General features: G+C 41.7%; 1 long non-coding RNA gene across 1 annotated transcript; it reads left to right on the top strand.

Moving 5' to 3' along the window:
- Positions 1 to 2493: 2493 nt before the first annotated feature.
- On the top strand, positions 2494 to 19587 carry LOC133247754 (uncharacterized). The gene is made up of 2 exons (XR_009736480.1): positions 2494 to 3327; positions 10875 to 19587. It is a non-coding gene; the product is annotated as an uncharacterized LOC133247754 (long non-coding RNA).
- The last annotated feature ends 5535 nt before the right edge of the window (positions 19588 to 25122 follow it).

Here is a 25122-nt window from a genome sequence, read left to right as displayed (position 1 = left end):
TTCTTCTCCAGGGGATCTCCCCTGCCCAGGGATGGAGCCTCTATATCTTTGACTCTCTAAAGTTTTCTCATCATATATTCCACGGGCTTCCTGAAACCTTGACCAATTGTCCTTTTTCTGCTAGATGTAGTTCAAGATTTCAGGAGGTTTTTAGGAGATTCTGCTCGTTTCCCACCACCCCCCCCACCCCCGGTTAAAAATAAAAACTCTTAAACTATCTGAGATGTAGAGTTATCTCTCTACTGCCCATGCGATTCAGTAGTTTAACGCCTTATCACATGGTCAACTTGTCATTCTAGGGTGACCTCCCTTGCTTTATGAAATTTAGTAAAAACACTGAACTGGGAGTAAAAAAGCCATCTGGCTTTAACACTAGCTATATGCTGGTTACTCAGTTTCTCTGGCTATCAGCTTCCTTTTCGACAAACAGAGAAAGATTTTGTAAGGTTCTCTTGGCTCTAGAAATCTACACATACTTTTACTCTTCTCTCCTGTACCTATGTGTGGTTTCTTACAGAAAGCGAAAATATTAAGTGAGAGATCTTTGGTAAGAAATCATTAGAAAGGCAAGAGAGAATGCGTTAGGGAACAAAGTGTTATCCATTACAAAGCTAAGTAAAAATGGCCTTTGAATGATATTGTCCTCCAGACATGTAACCTGATAACACTGATAAATAAGAACAGTTTCCTAGCACTGAGGTGTCCATCAAACAGCTGAGCAGGATTGGGAAAAAGTTCTGAAGCTACCAGATTGAGAGCTAGTTGGCAGGCAGCCCAGCCAGACCTGGGGCAGAGCCAGGACAGCTGCCCAGCAAGACTGTCCCAAGATGGACAAGCTGCTGCTGCTCACAGCCGCTGCTCTGGGCCAAGCAGCTGGACCCCTCTGCCCCAGCCCAGATGCAAGCTAGTTGCTTCCATTTCAGTTCTCAGCTTTCTCTGTTTTCAGACCGTGGGGTTTGCGAGCAGCCATTTTCCACTGGGTCTGTTTCTGCAAATCACTGATGTGGGAGTTTGAATGCGTTTGTCCCCTTCCTGTACCAAAGGCTCAAAAGTAGGGGAGAGAGGGACTTCCCTGGTGATCCAGTGGTTAAGACTCTGCTTCCAGTGCAGGGGGTGCAGATTCAATCCCCAGTCAGGGAACTAAGAGCCCACATAGCCAAAATTTTTTTTAAAAAGTGGGGAGAGAGCATGGGTAGTGCCGTAGGAGAGAAAGTAAGGGTTCAACTCATGAAGAGTTTTTTGAACTTCATGAGACATTCAGACCTGCAGAGGTTCATCTTGTCCTTTTCTTTGCTTCTGTGCTTGGCAGTACAGGATTCAAAGAAATGGGATTTACTATTATTTCCTAATACACCCAGTGCTCTGAATCACTCAGTTTAACTGCAGTGAGGTTCTTCGTTCTGTTTTGCTATCTCTTCCCTGTTATAAATCCAGCAGAACTAAAGAGCAGTATGTCACCAGCCTCTGCAAAGGGCAATACTGTGGGGATCTGATGTGATAATTCTATTTGAATTGAATTTAGTTGTCTGCCATCTAAGTTCCAGAGAAAAACTAGATCCAGGGGGATACAAAGATAGACAATATAAAATGCTATCCCTTAGAAGGCTTACTCTCTTGCGTGATTAAATAATTTGGAGGAAATACATGGCTAACAAAAGAAAAAACTTATTCTTTAAGGCACAACTTCTTGAAGATTTTAGCAAGCTGACATCAGTTGTGATTCTCTCAGAAGGAGTTTTTATTTCCCAAATGTCTTAGTCTCTCTCTCTTTTTTATTTTTTTGAGGAACATCCCAAACAAATCACTCATAGGAAAGTTGTCCTCCACTACAGTCATTTCTGTTCTGCCTTCTCTAGATTAAAAAACACTGCTCAGGTCTTTCATCACACTCGGATGGTTTGAACAGAGATTGTCTGGTAAGCCTATGTCCTACCTTTCTTCTGATCAAGCCTGTTTAATTTAGAAGTATGTCATTTAACTAAGAGGCCTCATGGGGTCTCAAGTGTGATTCATGTAGTAAGCTCAGTGTCTTAGAAGCCCTTTGAGGAGGACAGAGTCTGAGGTCCACAGGATGTGAACATAAGTGCAGTGAACGAGGAGGGATCTGGGGATTCACAGGATGGGAGTTCGAGGACTTTGGGAGCTGGGATAACCCTGTGGACTTGAGGAACAAGAAATGTGGAAACATTTTCAGCTTGGTCTTCCTAGCTAGAAGAAAGGATGGCTTCTAGGACGGTTCCTCTCTCTACCAGGAAGTTGGTACATAGTCACCGCTGATAGCAATGGTATAACTGGTGGTAAGAAAACAATGAGGGGATGAAAGAAAAGCTGTCAAAATGTTTGGGTGAAAGAGCATCTAAGGTGAGTTGGACCTTTGAGAAACTGTGCGTCAAGTGCCAGGAGGCACTTAGTGACCTCATGGACTTGGGAAACATTTAAAGCTGTGGTCTTTAGGTCCAGCACTCTAAAGTCTTTAAAAGGAGGGGGATTAAAAGCCACAACAGCAGGCAGAATTTGAAGGTTGCTTTAGATCTGATATAAGGGGAAATGCAGTGTTTGAGTGTGGGGTTTAGGGTTTAGAGGCAGAACATGAGAACTTGAGTTCTGATGAGGAAGGGGCAGGAGAAGCAGATTGCAGGAAGAGGTGGAGGGCTCTTTTCTAAGCTTACATTCTCCTCTCATCTCTACAGAAGAGAAGCCCTGAAACTCTGCGGCCATTCCACCAAAGTTAGCCTGTTCTTCCCAGCCACAGTGGACCAGAGAACCTGGGGGGCAGAGCAGATATGGAGGCAAGAGAGGGTGTGGGGCAGAACCCACTGATGGGTGGAGAACAACAAACCAGGATTTCTGCAAGGATGCTAAAAAGTTTTATCAGTGATGTGTCAGTTAATCAGAGGAAGTGGGATAACCGTCAGCTTCTGATCAGAGGCAGAGTTGCAGAGCGGGAGATGGTGTAGGGTCCACCCCAGCTATTGGTCTGTGCAGGACTCTCAGCTCCAAGGAGAGTTCTCTTTGTTTAGGGTTAGAGAGAAAGAAAGAGGAAGAAGGGAGGAGAAGAAGAGAAACAGAACCTAAGACAAGTGCAGAGAGAGAATCTGAAAGGAAGTGATCCATACACAAGAGAAAGCAAAACTAGAGTGTAAAACCACCCCAACTTCAAAAGGCAAGTTGCTTTGGCCGACCGACCTCATAAAAACATCTCGTCTCTTGCAGGCACCTGCTCCTGTCACAGCTGTCCTCCTTCACCGACGGGACAGTTCCCTCCTCTGGAGCCCCCTCCTACCCTTACCTACTTGGAGCTGGCAGCAGCCAGGCCCACTTTAGAAGGTAGGAGTAAATGAGAGGGTGGGTGTGAATGAGATTTAAACTCAAGTGTTCTGTAGTCACGTTCTATCATTTTGCTGCACTCAGGATAAACTGGTTTCTTCTGAAATAGGTTTGATAAAAGCAAGGAGTCAAAAGCCTGTCCTTTAGACTTTGATCTGCATCTTTTCTGGATTTTAGGTTTCTTTCTTTTTTCTTCTTCTTCTTCTTCTTTTTTTTTTTTTTTAAATATTTTTTGGCAGAGGTATGTGGGATTTTAGTTCCTTGACCAGGGATCAAACCCTAATCCCCTGCATTTCAAGGCAGATTCTTAACCACTGGATCACCAGGGAAGTCCCAAGGTTTCTTAACTATAAAATGATTAGATAAAAATAAATGGTCTTCAAGTTTCTTTCCAGTATAACATTTTATGTTTCTAGTAATTCTAGTTACCATTTATTGAGTAAATACTCTGGGGAAAACAGTGAATATATCTTGACTCTAGACTTCAAAATTCACTTCCATAGAGTGGACTTTATAACCCACAGATAAATTAAACGAGACTTGAAGCAGAATCTCTGTGTCTTGGTGTTTCCTATTCTGCCAACTTCTGTGTACAGATGAATTTTTCAAGTAATTTTCTTTAAAGGCCACCAGGTGGAAGCCTATACTTATTCTCTGAGTTCTGCTTTGCCTAAGATAGTAGGAGGCAACTACCAGGCCACAGTTGAAAAGGTTGACATAACCCAAACTGATGGATTATCTCAAGAGATTGGCTGGATTTAAGGGTTAAAAGAGGGCTTATTCCTAAGATTGGGTAAATTTTTATTTGAGTCAAAGTTGAATAGGATTTCAAAAGGTTCTATGAAGACCTACAAAACTGTCTCAGTTCAGTTCAGTTCAGTTGCTCAGTAGTGTCTGACTCTTTGCGTCCAGAACACCCCCCCAAAACTGTCCTCATTATAGGGGACTGGAATGCAAAAGTAGGAAGTCAAGAAACACCTGGAGTAACAGGCAAATTTGGCCTTGGAGTACAGAATGAAGCAGAGTAAAGGCTAATAGAGTTTTGCAAAGAGAACACACTGGTCATAGCAAACACCCTCTTCCAACAACACAAGAGAAGACTCTGCACATGCACATCACCTGTCACACTGACTGACAATGGTTAATATTTTGCATTATCACACAGTCTCTTTTTCTGAATTTTAAGAATAATTTGCAGATGTTGTGTCACCTTAAAACAAATTTACTAATTTTCACAAGTCTAGTACAATGATCAAAATTAGGAAATCTGACAATGACACAACATTATCATCTAAGATAGATCTTATTCAAATTTAATTTTTTCCTCCATGAAGTATAGAATCACACATAGCACATACACTTCATGTCTATTTTATCTCCTTTCATCTGGAATTGCTTTTCAATTTCCCTTTCTCTCTCGTGACCTTGACGTTTTGGAAGAGTATCGTTCTTCTGTTGTGTAGAGTGTCCCCCAGGTTGGTTTGTCTGCAGTTGCCTGAGATTGACTTTGGGTTAGACGTTAGAAAAGGAGCTCCAGCAGTCTCAGAAGAAGGCCAGGATTTCATCTCTGGTCTGTCTGATTATGAAGACTGTATCATTGCTGCTGGCTTATAAATCCACTCATTCTGATGGCCATACTAGGAGTGACCCTTGTCATTGCCTTGGTAACTGATATAACCAATCTCTTTCTTTTGAATCAACTTTATTTGTTTACTTAGGTCACGCTGCTCAGTTTGTGGGATCTTAGTGGCTAGTGATGAAAGTAACCTTTTTGACTTTCAGTCAGAAGCATTTTCTAATTATAGCCTATGCTTTCTTCTGAGGAGGGAGGAGAGGATTTGGGGGCCTGAGGGGGAAGACATAGGGAGCAAACACTGTGGCGGGTGGAGGATTTCAGGGGTAGGGAGACCTGTGAAATCACGTTGCTCCTTCTGGCTTCCCAGATATGGGCTGCAGAGCCGCCCAGTGGTGCCTGCAGGCTTCAGGATGCAGGACACATCTGCGCCCTTCTTGGCTCGTTTTGCCAGAGCCCAGGAGATTGGCAGGGACCCTAGAGAAGACCCACTCTTCTCTTGGGGGCAGGGCAGATGCTGAGCAGCTGAGCAAGCGGGACTAGGCAGGCAGGCATGAAGGGCCATCTCCTCCAGCTAATCGGTTGTCCAGAAGCCCTGGAGCACAGCTTCCTCCCGGGCTCCCCCTTCCCTTGGGAGGTCAAGAGTTGACTTCTCTACGTTCTCACTCCCAGTGGCTCTCTAGGCCCCTCGAGAGATAGTTGCCTGGGAAAAAGAGAGCAAAAGGGCAGATGGAACCTCAAAAGGACAAAAGCAATAGAAGAACCAGGCTTCTCCTCTGATTTTTGCTTAAAAGACAGAGACCCCTAGGACAGAAGACAGAGGACAAATTTGCAAGGCCTTGCCTGGGTGGGGAAAGGTTAAAAGCTACAGAGAAAGATAGCTCTGAGAGTAAAGAAAAAGATCCCCAATAAATATCTATATGTTTTCCCACTCCCCAAAATAATAGGCTGAAATGTGAGTGGGACTGGCCTAGGGTTGAAATAAAGGAAGATTTCTGTGGAATTTTGTTAAGTGTTATGTCACTTTAAGAGGGTAGATAAAGCTGATAGATCCATCTTGGATATTGAAGGAAGGATGGGCTGATGCTTGAAGGAACAGTGTTTCACAGGGAGGTGGTAATAAAGAGAGAGGCGGGCTGTCAGGATTTGAATCACTGCTTTGTCACTGACCCGCTATGTGAGTTTGGGCAAGCTGTGTAGCCTTGAAGCCTTATCTTCTCATGTAACATGGGACAATACTAATGCCCATCTCTGGTGTTGTGAGAGTGAAATAAGAGGGTGTATAAAATTTAGTATATCACCTAGTATATAACAAATGAGCAAAAAATTTAGCTGTTTGTTAGCATACTTTTTAGTTATAATGAAAAGTGCTGGGTTGAGGGTGAGGAAAACCATTTTTGTATTTGTATATCTTTCAAGATATCTAGTTCTTTTCTTGGTAAATAATATCTTCTTTCCCCTACATATCCTTTACGTAAAAAGACAGTATTGTGTGAGATCCAAGATCTGTTTCCAGTTGTGATACTAAGTCATGTTTTGAGCTAATTCAAATTATGTCACTACTCTGAGCCTCAGTTCCCCCAAATATACATGGAGAAAGTGAAAGTGTTAGTTGCTTAGTCAAGTCTGACTCTTTGTGACCCCATGGACTGTAGCCTGCCAAGCTCCTCTGTCCATGGAATTCTCCAGGCAATAATACTGGAGTGGGTGGCCATTCCCTTCTCCAGGGGATCTTCCTGACCCAGGAATGGAATCCAAGACTCCACACTGCAGGTAGATTCTTTACTGTCTAAGCCACCAGAGAAGCCCCATACATGGAAAGGATAACACCTCTTTTGGGTTGCTAGTTAATAGCATAGTGATTTGAGTCAGATAGGCCTGGATTTAAATGATAACTTCAAACTTACTAGCTGTCTGACTTTGAGTATTGTAATTAACACCTCTGAACTTCAGTTTCCTCCATTGTTAACCCATGGTATGGGTTATCATACCATGTATCCGGAGAAGACAATGGCAACCCACTCCAGTACTCTTGCCTGGAAAATCCCATGGACGGAGGAGCTTGGTAGGCTGCAGTCCATGGGGTGGCTAAAAGTCAGACATGACTTAGTGACTTCACTTTCACTTTTCACTTTCATGCTTTGGAGAAGGAAATGGCAACCCACTCCAGTGTTCTTGCTTGGAGAATCCCAGGGACGGGGAGCCTGGTGGGCTGCCGTCTATGGGGTCGAACAGAGTCGGACATGACTGAAGCGACTTAGCAGCAGCAGCAGCATACCATGTATCTTGTTGAACTTTCAAAGGACCATTTAGGACATTAAAGTATAAGCTGCTTAACCCAGAGCTCTGCACAAAGTAGGCATCCTCAAAGTGAAATTGGTAGTTGGTAGCTTTTTGGTCTAAGTGAAATTGCCTACAAAATATTTTTCCAATCTCATTTCTTTTGCCTAAGACAAAAAGGAGATAATAAGCATGCACATTTAAAATTCTTCTTCTCTTTCCCCACTTCGATCCACTGAAAAAGTATCTGAGAATATTTGTTCAGAATTGAACCCTAACTTGCTCCTTCACTCCTGTCCCCTCTGTCCCCTTTTCTCCACACTAGCCAACAAGGCCCATCTATCAGCTCTCAAGCTCACCTTTGTCATGCAGAGTGGACTAGCTGCTAGCTACCGAGCCCCGCCCCCCCTCACACCAACACAGACGCACACATCCTGCACAACACACACATCATTTCTCAAAAGCCAAATTAAAGTCACCGTCCATCCACGAAGAGAAGCCTCTTTCCTACCGCCTTCTCCCAGGAGAATCCTCACTTTTCATTGACATCACCCTCCATCCCCCATCCTCTCCCACAAGCACAAACCGGTCACCATCCCACTTCTCCTCCCCTACTCTATTGCTCAGTAATTATATTCTCCGCCTCCCAGTGTCATGCTAATACAGGCTCCTGACACAGCTGCCCAGATTAAATTAGAGCCCAAACCAGCAGGCTGACTAATTATATTTTCAGCCCGGAATTTTCTTCCCCCACCTTTAGGGTACGGGGCCTATGAGAAGTAAATGAGCACTGCCAATATTTGCTGAGGACATTTGACTCTTCTTGCCTGGGTGGTTTTGTCTTCCCCAGCCAATCTGGGCCCCTGGAATTAGATTAGATCAGAAAGAGAGAAGAGACTTTTACTCAAAGGACCTACCTAAATCCCATCCATCCTTCTGCCAGCTGTGCCTGGCCACTATCACCAGGCCAAGGAAGAAAGAATAGCACAGAACTCTTTCTCAAAACTGAGATTCTACTCCTACTTTTGTGAGCCCTTCCCCTCTTCCTAACTCCCAAGTCGTTTCTCCAAATATTCATTGCCACTTATCCTGCAGTGTTGTTCAGTTGCTAAGTCGTGTCCAACTCTGTGACCCCCTGGACTGCAGCACACCAGCCTTTCCTGTCCTTAACTATCTCCTGGAGTTTGTTCAAGCTCATGTCCATTGATTTGGTGATGTCATCAAACCATCTCGTCCTCTGTTGCCCCCTTCACCACCTGCCCTCAATCTTTCCTGGCATCAGGGTCTTTTCTTCTACCTCTATCTCAAGTGAAAACGGCTACTTTCCTTACAGAATTCTGTTTTACAGCTTGTCCTCCAGCCTTTGCCTTCATGTTGTTTTAGTCAGTCGTGTTTGACTCTTTGCTACCCCATGTAGTGTAGCCTGCCAGAGTCCTCTGTCCATGGGATTCTCCAGGCAAGAATACTGGAGTGGGTTGCCATTCCCTTCCCCAGGGGATCTTCCCAACCCAAGATCGAACTCACGTCTCCTATGTCTCCTGCCTTAGCAGGCATGTTCCTTATAGCTGAGCCACCTGGGGAGCCTTGCCTTTAAGACTGGAACATAACTGATATCTCAAATTGCCTAGAGACAAAGTTTGCCAGTCCTTAATTTCATTCCATTAATATTGGTTGTGTGCTTACCATACATCCCATAGTGAGGTAGATGTGAAAGTATGAAAGTGAAAGTTCCTCAGTCACATCCAACTCTTTGTGACCCCATGGACTATACAGTCCATGGAATTCTCCAGGCCCGAATACAGGAGTGGATAGCCTTTTCCTTCTTCAGGGGATCTTCCCAACCCAGGGATCAAACCCAGGTCTCCCGCATTGCAGGTGGATTCTTCACCAGCTGAGTCACAAGGGAAGCCCAAGAATATGGGAATGGGTAGCCTATCCCTTCTCCAGCAGACCTTCCCGACCACAGAATTGAACCTGGAGTCTCCTGCATTGCAGGCAGATTCTTTACCAACTGAGCCATCAGGGAAGCCCATGTGAAAGTATGTAAAGGCATAATTCCTGCTTTGAAGAAGAGCAGGGACTTGTGATTGGTCTATGTATGTGTAGATGTGCCTTCAGTAGTTCAGGTCCACTATAAGGCTGCGTGGGGAGGTGACACAGCAGGGGAGCACATGGCGGCAGGAGCTCAGTTATTCTGAGTCCAAGAATGCCAGGACAGTGACGCCCAGAGAGAGAGAGAGACAGGGATAATTAAGGAGACAAACTGAGCTCTTCTAACTCACCATCTGTGTGTCCTAAGTTTGCACTTTCAGGAGAGGGTCTGATGAGGTCTCTTCACCAATATCCAAAATGAAATGTCCCCCTGGGGTTTTGCCCCAGGCCCTCCACAGGGGATGTGTGTCCTTCAAACATGACCTACACAAGGTCTGCCTCTGACCCTGGGTGCAGTCAGCTCCAATGTTGTGCTGCCAATTTCTAGATAAAGCCTGAATGACCCAGAGGGAGGGTATGGGGAGGGAGGATGGGGAACACAGGTATACCTGTGGCGGATTCATTTCGATATATGGCAAAACTAATACAATATTGTAAAGTTTAAAAATAAAACACTCTTAAAATTGAGATATATAAAAAATTTTTCTTACAAAAAAAAAAGCCTGAATGATAACTTCAGGGAGAATGAGCCACCATCCTCAGTAAGGCACAGTGGACCAGACATCAAAGTAAATACAATGTACAAACTTTATTTAACAAAAGTAAGAGGTAAAGTCAAACAGGCTTTATATTAAGTCCATTTTATGTGAAGAGAAAAACTGACTAGAAGAAAATTTATCTCGAACACTGAATAGTAACCTACTTGAATTTAACTGAGCTCTGTTGCTGGGAAGAATACAGCTCACACACAGGTATGGATGAATAATTTGTACATTTTTTGAGTATTCACTGAATACTGCCTTAGATATACTTGTACATTAAATGTGAAAAGGATTCAACTGCTTATCCCCAGATACACTTCTTTATAGTTGATCTTCTGGAGGAGTGGTTCCAAAGAACAGGTGGTTTTGGCTCACGAATCATGTAATGACTCCAGCCTGGACGTTCTGGACACCCAGTCTCCTCCACCCTTCTTCAAACATCAGATGGGTGTGGGTATTTGAAAAGTTCTCTGGGTAACATGACATACTGTTACTTGTAGCGCTGGCCAAAGGACAAATCCGAGCTGGTAGCAACTTGCATGTCCACTTTCGGCCAAGGCAATGATTGGACCGCCAGATACTTGTTTTTAAGACCCTTCTTCAGAGTAAGCGATGGAGTATATCAGAATGAGATGATCTGGGTCTGAAATTTCATAGCCCTTCAGGATTCTGCCACTTCATCAGCTCATGCCTTGTATGGGTTTATTCATATTTTTATAGGCTGCCTTTCATACTTCTCTTCACACATGGCCTTGTCTTCCTCCCCAGTGACACTGGGTGATCAAAAGATTATGAACTTTGCAGTCAGGTAAGTGTGGGTGAGAGTCCCACCATGGCACTGAACAGGTGGACACATTGTTTGGTTATATACTTTTTCTTAACTATTCAGTCCTTATCTGCAAAAGACAAAATCATGTTTCTTCATAGTTTCTTGGGGAATATTATATCAGTCAAAGTTCTTCAGGGAAACAAAACCAATTATATGTATTTATTTATTGTAGGGATTGGCTCACTTGATTTTGGAGGCCGAGAAGTCCTACAACCTGTTGACTGCACACTGGAGACCAGGAAGGAAGATAATGCAATTCAGTCCAAGTCTGAAGGCCTGAGGACCAGGGTCCTGCCGAGTCCCAGTTTAAAGGCCCAGAAAACGGGAGCACCCAAATCTGAGGGCAGGAGAAGATGGATGTCCCTCAGGCAGGGAGCACAGACTTGAGATCAGCACAGTAGGCCCTTTCTACACCTTTTCATTCTGTTCAGGGGCCCAGCACGTTGGGTGACATATACCTGCACTGGTGAGGGTGATCTTTACTTAGTCTCCTATCTAAATGCAAACATTTCCCAGAAACACCCTCACAGACACACCCAGGAATGTTTTGCAGGTTATCTGGGTATCCCTTAGCCCAGTCAAGTTGACACATAAAATTAAACATCACAAATTTTAAATTAAAAAATGATGCGAAATTGACTGGATGCATGCTAAGTTGCTTCAGTTATGTCCAACTCTGTGACTCTATGGACTGCAGCCTGCCAGGCTCCTCTGTCCATGGGATTCTTCAGGCAAGAATACTGGAGTGGGTTGCCATGCCCTCCTCCAGGGCATCTTTTTGATCCAGAGATCAAACCTGTGTCTCCTGCATTGGCATGTGGGTTCTTTACCACTAGGGCCATGTAGGGATATGCTAATTTTCTTTCTCATTTTCTTAAGCTCATAGATGATTCACAAGAGTTCATTGTAACTGTTTTCCCAGTATCTGGATCAGAGAGACACCCAACAGTTTGCTTATAAACGGACTAAAGTAGTTAAAGAAAAAAATCTTACAAAGCGCTAATGAGTATTGCAGCTACCTTCAACAACACTGAGAGACAATTGCAAAACAATACAAAATTTATTAAGTGTTCAGCTAACTGGCAGTGCCTTCAGAATATGGGAGAGGAACACATAATTTGTTTTTTCTTAATTTTGAACTGCTGTAGGCCTCTGCAGTTAACTAGACCAGCTGCTTCGTTAGGGCCCTTTTTATCCCTCCACTGATCTTCTCAGCCGCTTCCCCTCAACATATCCCCCAGCCAAAGAATGACTTAGCCAGGAGCAAGCAGTGTGGAGGAGGAGTCTAAAAGGAGGTTAACCTTCTTGGTTGTTAAACCTGCCACGTCTCCTCTTCCAAGAAGTCTGGCTTCATTATGCAGCTCATAATTTTTTAATTGAAGAGTTACAATGTTTTTGTGTACAGCAAAGTGATTCAGTTAATGCATATATACATATATACACACACACATATATATTCTTTTTCAGATTCTTTTCCATTATAGGTTATCACAAGATATTAAATATAGTTCCTTGTGCTATACAGTAGGCTCTTGTTGCTTATTTTTTTATATATATAGTAGTGTGTATATCTTAATCCCAAGCTCTTAATTTATCCCTTTCCTACCTCTCTTTCCCCTTTGGTAACCATAAATTTGTTCTCTACGTCTATGAATCTGTTTCTCTTTTTTAAATTGTTAAAAATCATTGTATCATATTTTTAAATTCTGCATATATGTGATATCATATGATATTTGTTTTTATTCAGTGTCATCTCACTGTGATCTTAGGAAGTTAAATCTGAAATGGGAGAGTAGTGATCACAGAGTTCACAGAGGTGTTATAATTTGCTAGAAGTAATGAAGTGAATTATTGACAAATTCAGAACTGAAACCCAAATCATTTACCTTCCAGCCTGTGTACTTTTTTTTTTCTTATTTGAACTGTGGACACGCTGTTTTGCCTATGTTTGTTTGGTTATTTCTCCTATTAAATTGAGGCTGCTAGGAAAGCAAAACAAATATTGGGCTTCCCTGGGGGATCAGATGGTAAAGAAGCTGCCTGCAATGCATGAGACCCAGGTTCAGTCCTTGGGTTGGGAAGGTGCCCTGGAGAAGGGGATGGCAATCCACTCTAGTATTCTTGCCTGGAGAATTCCATGAACAGAGGAGCCTAACGGGCTACAGTCCATGGAGTTGTAAAGAATCAGACACAACTGAGTGACTAACATTAAGTTAGAAACAAATATTGCCTCTTTCTGTTCTTCTACTATTCCTCTAAAACTTCATGAAAAGTAGGATAATCTTATGTGTATTTTCCAAATTGAGGCACTTTTGAGAATGAAAAGGAGGGACTGCTAATAATTTAGCATGATACATATTAATGAGTGAATCTACTTTACTGAAGTTCTGCTTTTCTTTTATAAATTTAAGGTATTCCTGTTCTTTAAGGAGCTTCTGTCCTCACTCCCTATATTGTTGTTGTGGTTCAGTCACCCATTCGTGTCCGACTCTTCATGACCCCATGAACTGCAGCACGCCAGGCCTCTCTGTCCCTCACCATCTCCAGGTGTTTGCCCAAGTTCATGTCCATTGCATCAGTGATGCCATCCAACCATCTCATCTTCTGATGCCCATTTCTACTTTTGCCCTCAATCTTTCCCAGCATCAGAGTCTTTTCCATGGAGTCAGTTCTTCACATCAGAAGGCTAAATATTGGAGCTTATACTTCAGCATCAGTCCTTCCAATGAGTATTCACGGTTGATTTCCTTTAAGACTGACTAGTTTGATCTCCTTGCTGTCTAAGGGACTCTCAGGAGTCTTCTGCAGCACCACAGTTTTAAAGCATAAATTTTTCAGCAGCCAGCCTTCAGCTCTCACAACCATACATGACTACTAGAAAGATCATAGCATTGACTACACAGACCTTTGTTGGTAAAATGATGTCTCTGCTTTTCAACACTCTGTCTAGGTTTGTCATAGCTTTTCTCCCAAGAAGCAATGGTCTTCTAATTTCATGGCTGCAATCACCATTCAGAGTGAATTTAGAGCCCAAGAAGAGGAAATCTGTCACTGCTTCCACCTTTTCCCCTTCTATTTGCCATGAAGTGATGGGGCTGGATGCCATGATCTTAGTTTGGCTTTTTCAGTTTCCTCCTTTACCCCCATCAAGAGGTTCTTTAGTTTCTCTTCACTTTCTGCCTTTAGAGTGGTATCATCTGCATATCTGAGGTTGCTGATGTTTCTCCCGCCAATCTTGGTTCCAGCTTGTAAACTCTTCCAGCCTGGCATTTCTCATGATGTGTTCAGGGTAAAAGTTAAATAAATAGGGTGACAACAAATAGCCTCATTGTACTTTCTCAATCCTGAACCAGTTAGTTGTTCCACACAGGAGGTTTCTAACTGTTGCTTCTTCACTTGCATATAGGTTTCTCAGGAGACAGGTAAGATGGTCTGGCATTCCCATTTCTTTAAGAGTTTCACTCCCTATAAGCTCCATGAATAGGAATAGGAACTCTTTCAGGCCGAAGTCCTTCTGTAAACACACATTCTCTCTTTCTGTCTCTGTCCCTATCTCTTATACACACACACACACAAAGACAAACAGACACACATACTTTTGTTATGGAGCATACAGAGAGATACCTAGAGAGATACCTAGCGAGATACCTAGATCTTGGACTAATTTGGTTCCTAAGAGAGGAAAACATACCAGAAAGATACCTAGATCTTGGGCTAATTTGGTTCCTAAGAGAGGAAAATATCCTGGATAAGCCAAGGGAACTGGATTGAATGCTTCTAGAAAAGACAGAGAGGGAAGGACCTACTTCACCACCTCTTCCCTATTTTGACCCATTTTTCTTTTCCCTTTTTGCATTCAAAACAAACATTTAACATCTCATGTTAGTCTTTACTCTTGCCATGCACATGGACATTTTACAACACATTTAATTCAATTACTTATACAGTGTTATAAGCATTTTAAAGGCATAAGCTCCTTGAGGCCTGGAACAAAGATATTTGTTTTGAGTAAAGAATTTTCAATAAGAACTTCTCACTGAAAGACAAAAATAGAATTTCTGTGACAGCAGAGGGAAAATAGGACAGGTTGAAACCAAGATCGAATATCCTGAGTTTAAATGTCAGGAGATTATTCCTGAGAACACTTGTGAAATTAAATTTTCTAGTGTTTAAATAATTTTTCTCATTTTAATGTAAACAATAATATCATATATTATTGAAAGAAAGTTGACAAGAAACTTGTCAACCCAATTCTCCACTAGATTTCTAGTGCCCAAAACTGTCTGGGCACTAGGTGCTCAGAAAAAGTTTATGTAATGATGGCCAGGTCATCCTGCCAGTGATGTGGGACTCTCTTTTGTTGCAGCGCACAGACTCTCTAGTTGTGGCATGCAGGCTCTATAGTTGTGGCGAGTGGGTTTAATTGCTTCATAGCATGTGACTTCTTAGTTTCCCAACTAGGGATCAAACCTATGTCTCCTGCATTGCAAGTGAATTCTTAACCACTGGACCTCCAGGCAAGTCCCTGATGTGGGATTCTTGAGATCAACTCTCACAGCTCGGTTCAACACGTGTAATAAATATAGTACATTTTGTGCTACAGAAATGACATTGAAAAGAAGATAAGTTTTGACATGAGGAGAGCACTCATTCTGTAGGAGACATGAACAAACAGAACAAATTGTGATCATTTAGCACATAATAGTACTGCTACGGTAGAGGTAAAAAAATGACTGGAAGGATAGGCTCATTAAAAAGGTGGCATGCACTAGAAAAATGAATGGGTTTTTAACAGAGAATAGAAATTATTTGTTGGGAGGCAAAATAATCTAATCTGAATATAATTTGGATATGAGTAAATGGGCTTCCCTGGTGGCTCAGAGGCTAAAGCGTCTGCCTGCAATGCAGGAGACCTGGGTTCGATCCCTGGGTCAGGAAGATCCCCTGGAGAAGGAAATGGCAACCCCCTCCAGTACTCTTGCCTGGAAAATCCCATGGACAGAGAAGCCTGGTAGACTACAGTCCATGGGATCGCAGAGTCAGACACGACTGAGCAACTTCACTCACTTAATGGTTGTAGGAGACAAAGGAGGGAGCATGAGAAGATCAGGGTATTTGAGACATGCAAAGAGGCCAGGGATCCTGGAGGAGAGTGTGCAAGGTAAAGAGGACCCAAGGTCCACTCAGAAGAAGGAAAGATGTCTAAGTCACTGGAAGGACTTTGTGAGGAAAGTGTGAAGCTGTTAAAAGCTTTTGAGCAAACAGTGGCAATAGTTCTCACTTCAATGCTGGGCTGAGAACAGACTTGTATTAGGGATGTAAAGGAGAGGACCAGTCAGGAGACTATGACAATCACCCAGGTAAAAATGATGATGACTCAGACCAGGGTCATAGCAGAACTGGTGGGGTTCTGAATATACTTGGAAGTTTGGACCAGCCAAAGTTTGTTGACTGGTTGGAAGAGTAAGGGAAAGAGAGTGCACAGGAATGATCTCAAGCTCTTTGGCCAGAGCCCCTAGAGAGCGGGATTTTGTCAGTGGTAACTGAGAGGTAGAAGCCTGGAGGAGGATACGATTTGGAGAGATAAGGATTCAGCTTTAGACAAGTTTAACTTGAGATGTCTCTGACTCATAACTTGGTGATAATCAAGTTGGCTGTCGAATATATGGGTCTGGCATCCAGGGGGTGGTCTGGACTGAAGATACATACTTGGGCATGAACATTTACGGCAAAGATGGCTTTAGAATATAATCATAAAGAGTTAGATGCAGAAAATTAGTATCAGTAGAGTTAGTATAGACTCAGAAAGGTAAGTTTTAGAAGGAAGTTAGAAAATATTGGGATTTCAAAGTCTGTATTTTGAATCACCATGTTGGATTGCTTTCAGAGAGATTATAAATTCTGTGTCCTAGTGATGTGAAATGTATCTCAAGAAACCTGAAGAGACTCTTACACATTTGACTAACAACTTATTTTAAACTGGTAAAACAACATTTTACTATTAAAAAAAAAATCAAACATATCTTACTGCCTGAGGAATAACCCAAGTCTGTTGTGTTTCTTTCCTACTTTTTTTCCTTTGAATATTTGAAAATGCTGGATTCTTCCAAAATTCTACCAAAATAAGCTATTTATATTTATTTGCTTTCCATGGCAAGGGAGATCATTGTGTTGTCAGAATCTTAGGTGTGTTTTGCTTTTTTTTTTTTTTAGAGGGACTGGGAGGGGGTTCAGATATTTATAATGTGAAGGTGTAGTTTAAGAAAAGTGTTTCAGTGTGAGATGTGAAGATAACAGGATAAAGATAATGATATAACAGTTTAGGATTAAGAAAGAGAGAAAGGCAAGGATTACGAAGTGAGAATTTTGAAGAGTCTTAGATGGTAAGGAGTCACTTGGTACTATCATTCAATATTCATTTAAACTTTTTTCCTCCTTTCATTCAGCAAAATTCCTAAAATAAACAGTAAAGCATTTGAAATAATTTTTCTCCTGGGCAAGAGCTTCTTGAATAGGGAAGTCAGGTTAATGTATACAGTAAGTTGTATGGGGGTAGAAAATTGTCAGTTCTTAGCACACATTGCAGACAACTGAGGTCACATTGTGTACAAAATTTTCCTTTGCCTCAGGATGGATCCCGGGGTAGAGATGATCCCCTGGAGGAGGAAAATGGCAACCCACTCCAGTATTCTTGCTTGAAAATTTTGATGGACAGAGGAGCATGGCAAGCTACAGTTCAAGGGGTAACAAAGAGTCAGACACAACTGAGCAACTGAAAACACACACACACACACACACGTGCTCTTTATTTACTTTCTGCCATTTTTAGATGTCTTCAAAATCTGTGGTAAACACAGGGTAAAAGCTGCAAAGTTTTATTTCACAAATTTACCTAAATTGAATTAATTATTCTGCTGAGCCCAATTGAGTTATTTCCTAATTTAACTTAAATAAACAGCACAGGGGTGAATTTACTTATACACAAGGATACTTCTGATTTGAGGTTGTTTTGTTTAGATGATTTGAGGTGAAACTATGCTAGCAAAGAATTGTAGTCTCATCTTAACACACAAGTGACTTTTGGTTTTGTTTTGGTTGTTTTCAGATAAGCTCCCATCACGTCATCAAGCCATTTCAATGGATAACCTCATTCAAGTTCACTCTCCCTATGGATGTTTTATCTTTTTTTTAACATGCACAAAATAATTTAGATTTTTCTGCCCAAGGGAGGAAAAAATTAGGCAGATATCTAAAGCGCTCTGTATATATGAACTTGTTATTTATTCTCTATGGTTCAAAACTGTCAGAACCTCAAAAGCTAGTACAATCATGCAACACATTTCCCAGAAACAAGTTAATTGAATTATCAATCCTAGTCAAAAATGATAAAATAAGTAAATCTGCTGATTTTCCTCAGCAGTCACAAACAAAACAAAACATCTAAGGGTGTCACCTTAAAAAATATACCCCCTTGAGGAGTTTATTATTATACACAGTTACTCATACATAGTATAAAATAAAGATTATGGGAAAAATGCACATTATTTATAGAAAAATGCACACAAATGCCCAGTTTCCATTTGCTGCTGCATTAATAGGAATACACACAGAAGCTGTGTCTGTCTGTCTGTCTCAAGGCACAGCTCAAATTCTACCTCCTACTGGAAGCATTCCCTGAGCCACAGACACCTTCTAGAATCCTAGGGCCTTTTCCTTGATTAAAGTTATTCATATGTGTGAATAGCCTCCCTTGGACTATGAATCCCTGGAGTGTTCCAATTTTATTCACATTTGTGTCTCCAGCACCTTCCAGGATTTGAACAAGGATTTGTTGAATGAGATATAATTTTGAATTATCTCTAGTTTGGGATTTTCCGCACCATTTCTCCCTACTGTCCAAGTGCCTAAGCCTGAATCAATGGATAACCCAATGTAGTGTTAGATCAGCAAGTCTTAATTATACAGCATCAGGCATCCTAGTAGGAGAGAGGGCGCAAAGGTGACTTCACTGGACTACACTTTCTCATTGATTTCTGTGACTTCAAAGGCTTTCCTTGAGAGAATGGTAGGAGTCAGACTGAGTGAGAGTGGGGGAAAATCAGGTAAAAGAAAACTCTCAAGTGAGGGCTGAAGTGGGAAGAGGTGGAGGACGGGAAGTTTGCCTACATCTTCCACAGCTCCCATAGAAATTGCCCCTGGGAAGGGGGAGGGGAGTGATGGCTGGAGGCCAGGGAGGGGATAGTGAGAGGCTGACAGATGGAGCGCTCTCTTTGAGGGCTCTCTAAGGACCAACCGTTGCAAAGCTACACAATGTACAGAAGTAAATCAAATTGAGGAACATGTGCACTAAAGAAGGGAAAAGATGGGAGGGGGAAAAGGGCGCACACACAGTAGAGAGGTGACTGAGAGAGTGGGATGGAGACCCCCTCAGAGCCTGAAGAAGAGAGTGCAGAGTTAGTTAGGCAGAGAAAAAGGAAAAGGAAGCCACATCTTGGGAGGCTAGTGTTTTTCCAGAAGAGCTGGGGAGTAAAGGGAAAGATACAGGGAGGGTCACACTTTCATAATATCCCCAGACCTTGGGGAACTTGGATGAGTATTCCAATTATTCTCAAATGTGGGATGTGGGGGAAAGGGATAGTTAGAGAGTTGGGATGGACATGTACACATTGCTTTATTTAAAAATTTGTAACCAACTTACTGTATAGCACAGGGGACTCTGCTCAATGTTATATGGCAGTCCGGATGGGAGGGAAGTTTGTGGGGAGAATGTATACATGTGTTCATGTATATATGGCTGAGTACCTATGCTGTTTACCTGAAACTATCACAAAATTGTTTGTTAATCAGCTATACCCCAATACAAAATAAAAAGGTTTTAAAAATTAGTTAATTCAATAGCTGTTAAAGAAAGTAAAATGGATAACTCACAAGGAAAAAAAAATTAGGTAAGACTAAATCTTCAATACCACCAATAAATAGGTAACTGCCTGGGGTAGGTTGTTGGGTGGGAAACAATATCTAGAGAAAGACTCCATCAGCTTCTTTAATAATAGGTGGCAACCCTTCCCATGAATTATTGTGGGAGGTTCCTAGAGGAGAGCAGAGTGGTTTTAGCCTGGCCTCAGCTGGTACCCACAGAAAATATTCAGAGCCTTAATTTAGCCTTTAAAGACGTTAAATCCCTTCTAGCCTAGGGGAATAAACAGCTCCCACCCTTAAAGCTGGATTTGGGCTTCTAACTCCTAGATTCATCTGGGTGAAGGTGGGAGGGGTGGGGGCTGGCTATCAGGAGGCTGAGCTGCATGTGGGAATATTTTTTCACAGGGGTTATTGGATGGGGTAGAGAAAGGTTTTGCCTTTGTCTTTGCTTTTTAACCTCTCTTTTCTCACTTTCTCCATTCACTTGTCACAGTTCATTTATAAAGCCCTCACCTTCCAATATCTCCACACCCCTCCAACTCCCCTCATTATGATCCTTTTGAGCTTAGGGAGGGTGTGGGAGGCTTTACCCCTTTAATGGTGGAGGAAAGTAAAATGAACAGAGAGAGCTAAGGTCCTAATTGGGAATGAGAAAGTTTGAAGCTTCAATGTAGAGTGTAAGTAGGGTGATCGAACAATGTACATTAAAGCTGGGATAGTTTTAAAAGTGGAAAGGGCTTTAAAAATAATTAACAGGCATTAGGTGTTCTACATCAGGTGTGAACTGCCACTGTACTAAGAAAACTAGAGCTTAGTCACTCTGGATAGGAATAAATTGGCAGGTAACCCTATAGCTGTGTATTGACTCTATGTGAATGTGTGTGTGTGAGTGTGTGTGTGTGTGTGTGTGTGTGTGTGTGTGTGTGGTTGAAGGGAGGGCAAATCTCCCCAGGTGGTGCAATGGTAAAGAATCTGCCTATGGATGCAGGAGATGCAAGAGATGTGGGTTTAATCCCTTGTCAGGATGATCACCTGGAGTAGGAAATGACAACCCACTCCAGTATTCTTGCCTGGAAAATCCCATGGACAGAGGAGCCTGACAGTCTACCATTCATGGGGTCGCAGAGTCAGACATGACTGAGCGACTAGAGCACAGGGGTAGGATACAAAAACTATTCAACTTGTCACAGAGAATCTCTTTCTGATAACTACTTCCCTTTATGTAACAGTATGACTCCTTAGGGGATTCCCTGGTGGCTCAGATGGTAAAGAGTCTGCCTGTAATGCAGAAGACCCGGGTTTGATTCCTGAGTCAGGAAGATCCCCCGGAGAATGAAATGGCAACCCAGTCCAGTATTCTTGCCTGGAAAATCCCATGGATGAAGGAGCTTGGCCAATTAAGAGGAGGTGAGTGGTTTAGATGCTAAGTGGTGTCTGATTCTTTGCAAGTCCATGGACTGTAGCCCGCCAGGTTCCTCTGTCCATGGGATTCTCCAGGCAAGAATACTGGAGAGGGTTGCCATTTCCTTCTGCAGAGGCTTTTCCTGACCCAGGGAGGAGGAGGTGAAGTATTAACCTATTTAATTTTCATTTAAATCTATCCTCCTAATGTGTATGTATTAAAAGGATAAAATTATAATATAAATAAACAAAAGCAACATAAGAGTAAGCAGACTTTCAAAGTACAGCATTCATTTCCTAGCTGTGTGACCTTGGGCAACTTCCTTGTTCTTTCTGTTTTGTTTGCTGATATATCCCCAGGGTCTGTTGCAAGTAAGAAGCAGTCAAATATTTATTGAAGGCATGAATTAAGGGACCTTGTTTTCCTTCTTTGTTAAAAAAGTGATAACAATAGCTCCTACATTAAAGAATAGTGGCAATTAAATGAAGTAACCCAGGTAAAACTGAATTCGATGTGGACATTCAGGAAACTTGGCTGTATTTCTAATGGAGATAATGTATGCAGACGATTAATGTGACTGTATGGTGCAAATACCTTGCAAATATCAGTTTCCTCCTTGATCCCTACCTTTTCCCCATACTGTAATTATGGAATCTTAAAATACTCACCTTTGAACCCCAAAGGGCCAGAGCACTTTTTCCTTCTCTGTTGCCTGATTCCCTGTCTTCCTAGCTCATACCAGGAATTGAGGTGTCAAGAAATAAAGGTCTTCCTTGATGAGAGAATAGAAGAGCAGGAGGAAGGGGAGAATGTCTGAGAGGTTCAACCAGACCTTTGTGGTTGAAAATTGTTTATTGTAGAAGTAGAATGTCAGAGTTTGGGAGCTGGGCTATGTGATTGTTTCTTGTATTATTTTGTTATTTTCCCTTTAGATTAGTGGGAGAAAACCCCATTTGGAAGATGAATTCCATGCTGGTGAGTACACAGCCTGCTGCTGTAGGTAGCACCCACAATGGTCTTGCAATACTCTGGTTGGCCCAGAGGTTTTATGTTTTATTTTCATAAGAGAGGTTATTCTCTCTGCTCTGTATTCATCAAATACTCTCTGAGAGCATGAGGTCTGAGAGAGAGTGGGGCTCAGGAGAGGCCACATGAGAGGAGAGTATCTCATGTGCTACAGGAGCTATTCTAGGGACCACAATGAGACCACCTCCTCACATTGCATCATCAGTTGTAGTGGTAAAAAGTCTCCTGAAATTGAATCTCAGGTAACTGTATTGTGGGCAAAACATGATTCTTCTGAACATTTTCTGAACAATGGGGAACCAGATGAGAATGCCAACCTGCCAGGTGCTTCAGGCTGTGGTAGCAGAAGGGCCACTGTTTATCATTTTACTTTGTGTTGTTCCCGTCCCTGCTGCATCCCCCACCCCCTGCCCCATCTCCACCCCAGAGCATCCAGTGGATAGATTCTGGTTGTACAGTTAACTACCAGTTGTCTGCTTTAGGAAGGCAATATGGGGTAGTGGGCTATTTGTATCCAAATCCCAGGATCATCATTTAGTACACCAACACTTCCCATGTGACCTTGGGCAATTGCTTTAACCTTTCTGTATTTGATCAATTTATTTGTAAAACAGACATAATAGTAACAATAATGATTATGATAATAATAGTAATACTTACATCATAAGGCTGTTATGATGATAAAAATAATACATGCAAAGCACTTAGTCTCTAACAGATGTTAAATGTTCTGTAGGGCCTAGCTGTAATTAATACAGTTAATAATTAGTTTCTTCTCATTGACTTCTGCCTCACTCAATCAATGAATGCTTAGGAGAGGTGACATGATTGGAGCAACTGGCCTTGTGGAGCAGACCACTGAAAGCTCCTATGGCTGCAAGGGAACAGTCTCTGTAATGGTGCAGGGTCCACTTAGAGTAATTGAGCTTTGGCTGTGATCTGAGACTGCCAAGGGCAATGCTTTGCTTGGTCCTCCCAGGAGACTTGGTGTTATTCATCTCATTACCCTAATTTTCTTCCAATAGTATAAATTAAGGCTGGATGCTTAGGAAACCTCCACTATCCCTACCAGATATTTCTCAGAGCTTGATAGAAGCCTCTTAAAATTCAACCCAAAGTTTGCTACTAAGATCAGGCAAATGCTCCTGGGGCTGAGTGTATGAGGGTAGACTTAATGGGAGCTAGTAAAGCAATCTTTTCATAGAGGAGTCATATCACCATATACTCCAGAGTTTGGGGTTGGAAGGAGCTATAAGATCCTTCAGAAAAATAAGTTTGGCTATTAGTAAGGAATGAGATTTTAAGGACAGCATGTTTTATCATCAATTTTACTTTCAAAACTTATATATGAATACTTGATACTTGTCATATAAACAATCTCTTTTTAATACCTGCCTGATCTAAATCTACTTTATATCTCAGTCCTGAGATATTCTGAAGACTCACTATTATCAGTTTGTGTGTGTGTATCTATTATTTAATGTATGTGTGTAAATATTAAAGGTTAACTGTATCATGTTGAACCTGTATTTCTAAAAATCATTTTACATTTTCCCCCACAGCATATTAATACATAAAGTACATTTCTTTTAAGGATATATATACCAACTCATGCAAATCAGAAAGTATTCTATTATTTGGCTAACCCATTCGTTATGCAATGTATTCAAAAAATTTTTATATTAAAAACAATACTGCAATGAACACATCTGGTCCATACATGGTTCCATGGCACATACATAATTATGTTAGACATATTTATGTTTAGACATACTAACATAAATATGTTAGTACTGAGGGCCTGGGTTTAACCCCTAGTTGAGAAATTAAAATAGCACAAGCCATGTGGTACAGCTCCCCCCAAATAATAGAAGAATAAAAATAAATAAAAGTAAAATTATATATATATATATATATATATATATATATATATAGTCTTCCCTGGTAGCTCAGAGGTTAAAGCATCTGCCTGCACTGCGGGAGACCCAGGTTCGATCCCTGGGTTGAGAAGATCCTCTGGAGAAGAAAATGGCAACCCACCCCAGTCCCTGGAGAATCCCATGGACAGAGGAGCCTGCTGGGCTACAGTCCACAGGGTCGCAAAGAGTCAGACACGACTGAGTGACTTCACTTTGGCTAACCCATTGGTTACGCAATATATTCAAAAACTTTTTATATTAAAAACAATACTGCAATGAACACATTTGGTCCATACATGCTTCCATGGGGCATACGTAATTATGTTAGACATGGAGAGGGATTTCCTGGTGGTCCAATGGTTAAGACTCTGACCTCTCAGTACTGAGGGCCTGGGTTCAATCCCCAGATGAGAAATTAAAATAGCACAAGCCATGTGGTACAGCTCCCCCCAAATAACAGAAGAATAAAAATAAATAAAAAGTAGAATATATATATATATAAAAGACATGAAGAAGTGGAAGTTTGAAATATATATTTATGTAATTTGATTTTCTGGATATTGAAAGTTGGTTAAAAAATTTTAGTTTAGAATTGAGAGCCCAGAAATAAACCCACACATATATGGACAGCTAATTTATGACAAAGAAGCAACAAACATAAAATAGAGAAATGATAGTCTCTTCAATAAGTGGTATTGGAAAAAATGAGCAGCCACATGAAAAACATTGGGAAACAATGGAAACCGTGACAGACTTTATTTTCTTGGGCTCCAAAATCACTGCAGATGGTGACTGCAGCCATGAAATTAAAAGACGCTTACTCCTTGGAAGGAAAGTTATGACCAACCTAGACAGCATATTAAAAAGCAGAGATATTATTTTGCCTAAAAAGCTCTGTCTAGTCAAAGCTATGGTTTTTCCAGTAGTCATGTATGGATGTGAGAGTTGGACTATAAATAAAGCTGAGTGCTGAGGAATTGATGTTTTTGAACTGTGGTTTTGGAGAATAGTCTTGAGAGTCCCTTGGACAGCAAGGAGATCCAATCAGTCAATCCTAAAGGAAATCAGTCCTGAATATTCATTGGAAGGCCTGATGCTAAAGCTGAAACTCCAATACTTTGATCACCTGATGTGAAGAACTGACTCACTGGAAA

Source organism: Bos javanicus, chromosome 5 (genome assembly GCF_032452875.1).
Source record: "Bos javanicus breed banteng chromosome 5, ARS-OSU_banteng_1.0, whole genome shotgun sequence".
NCBI lineage: Eukaryota > Metazoa > Chordata > Mammalia > Artiodactyla > Bovidae > Bos > Bos javanicus.
This window is presented reverse-complemented; position numbering and strand designations above follow the sequence as displayed.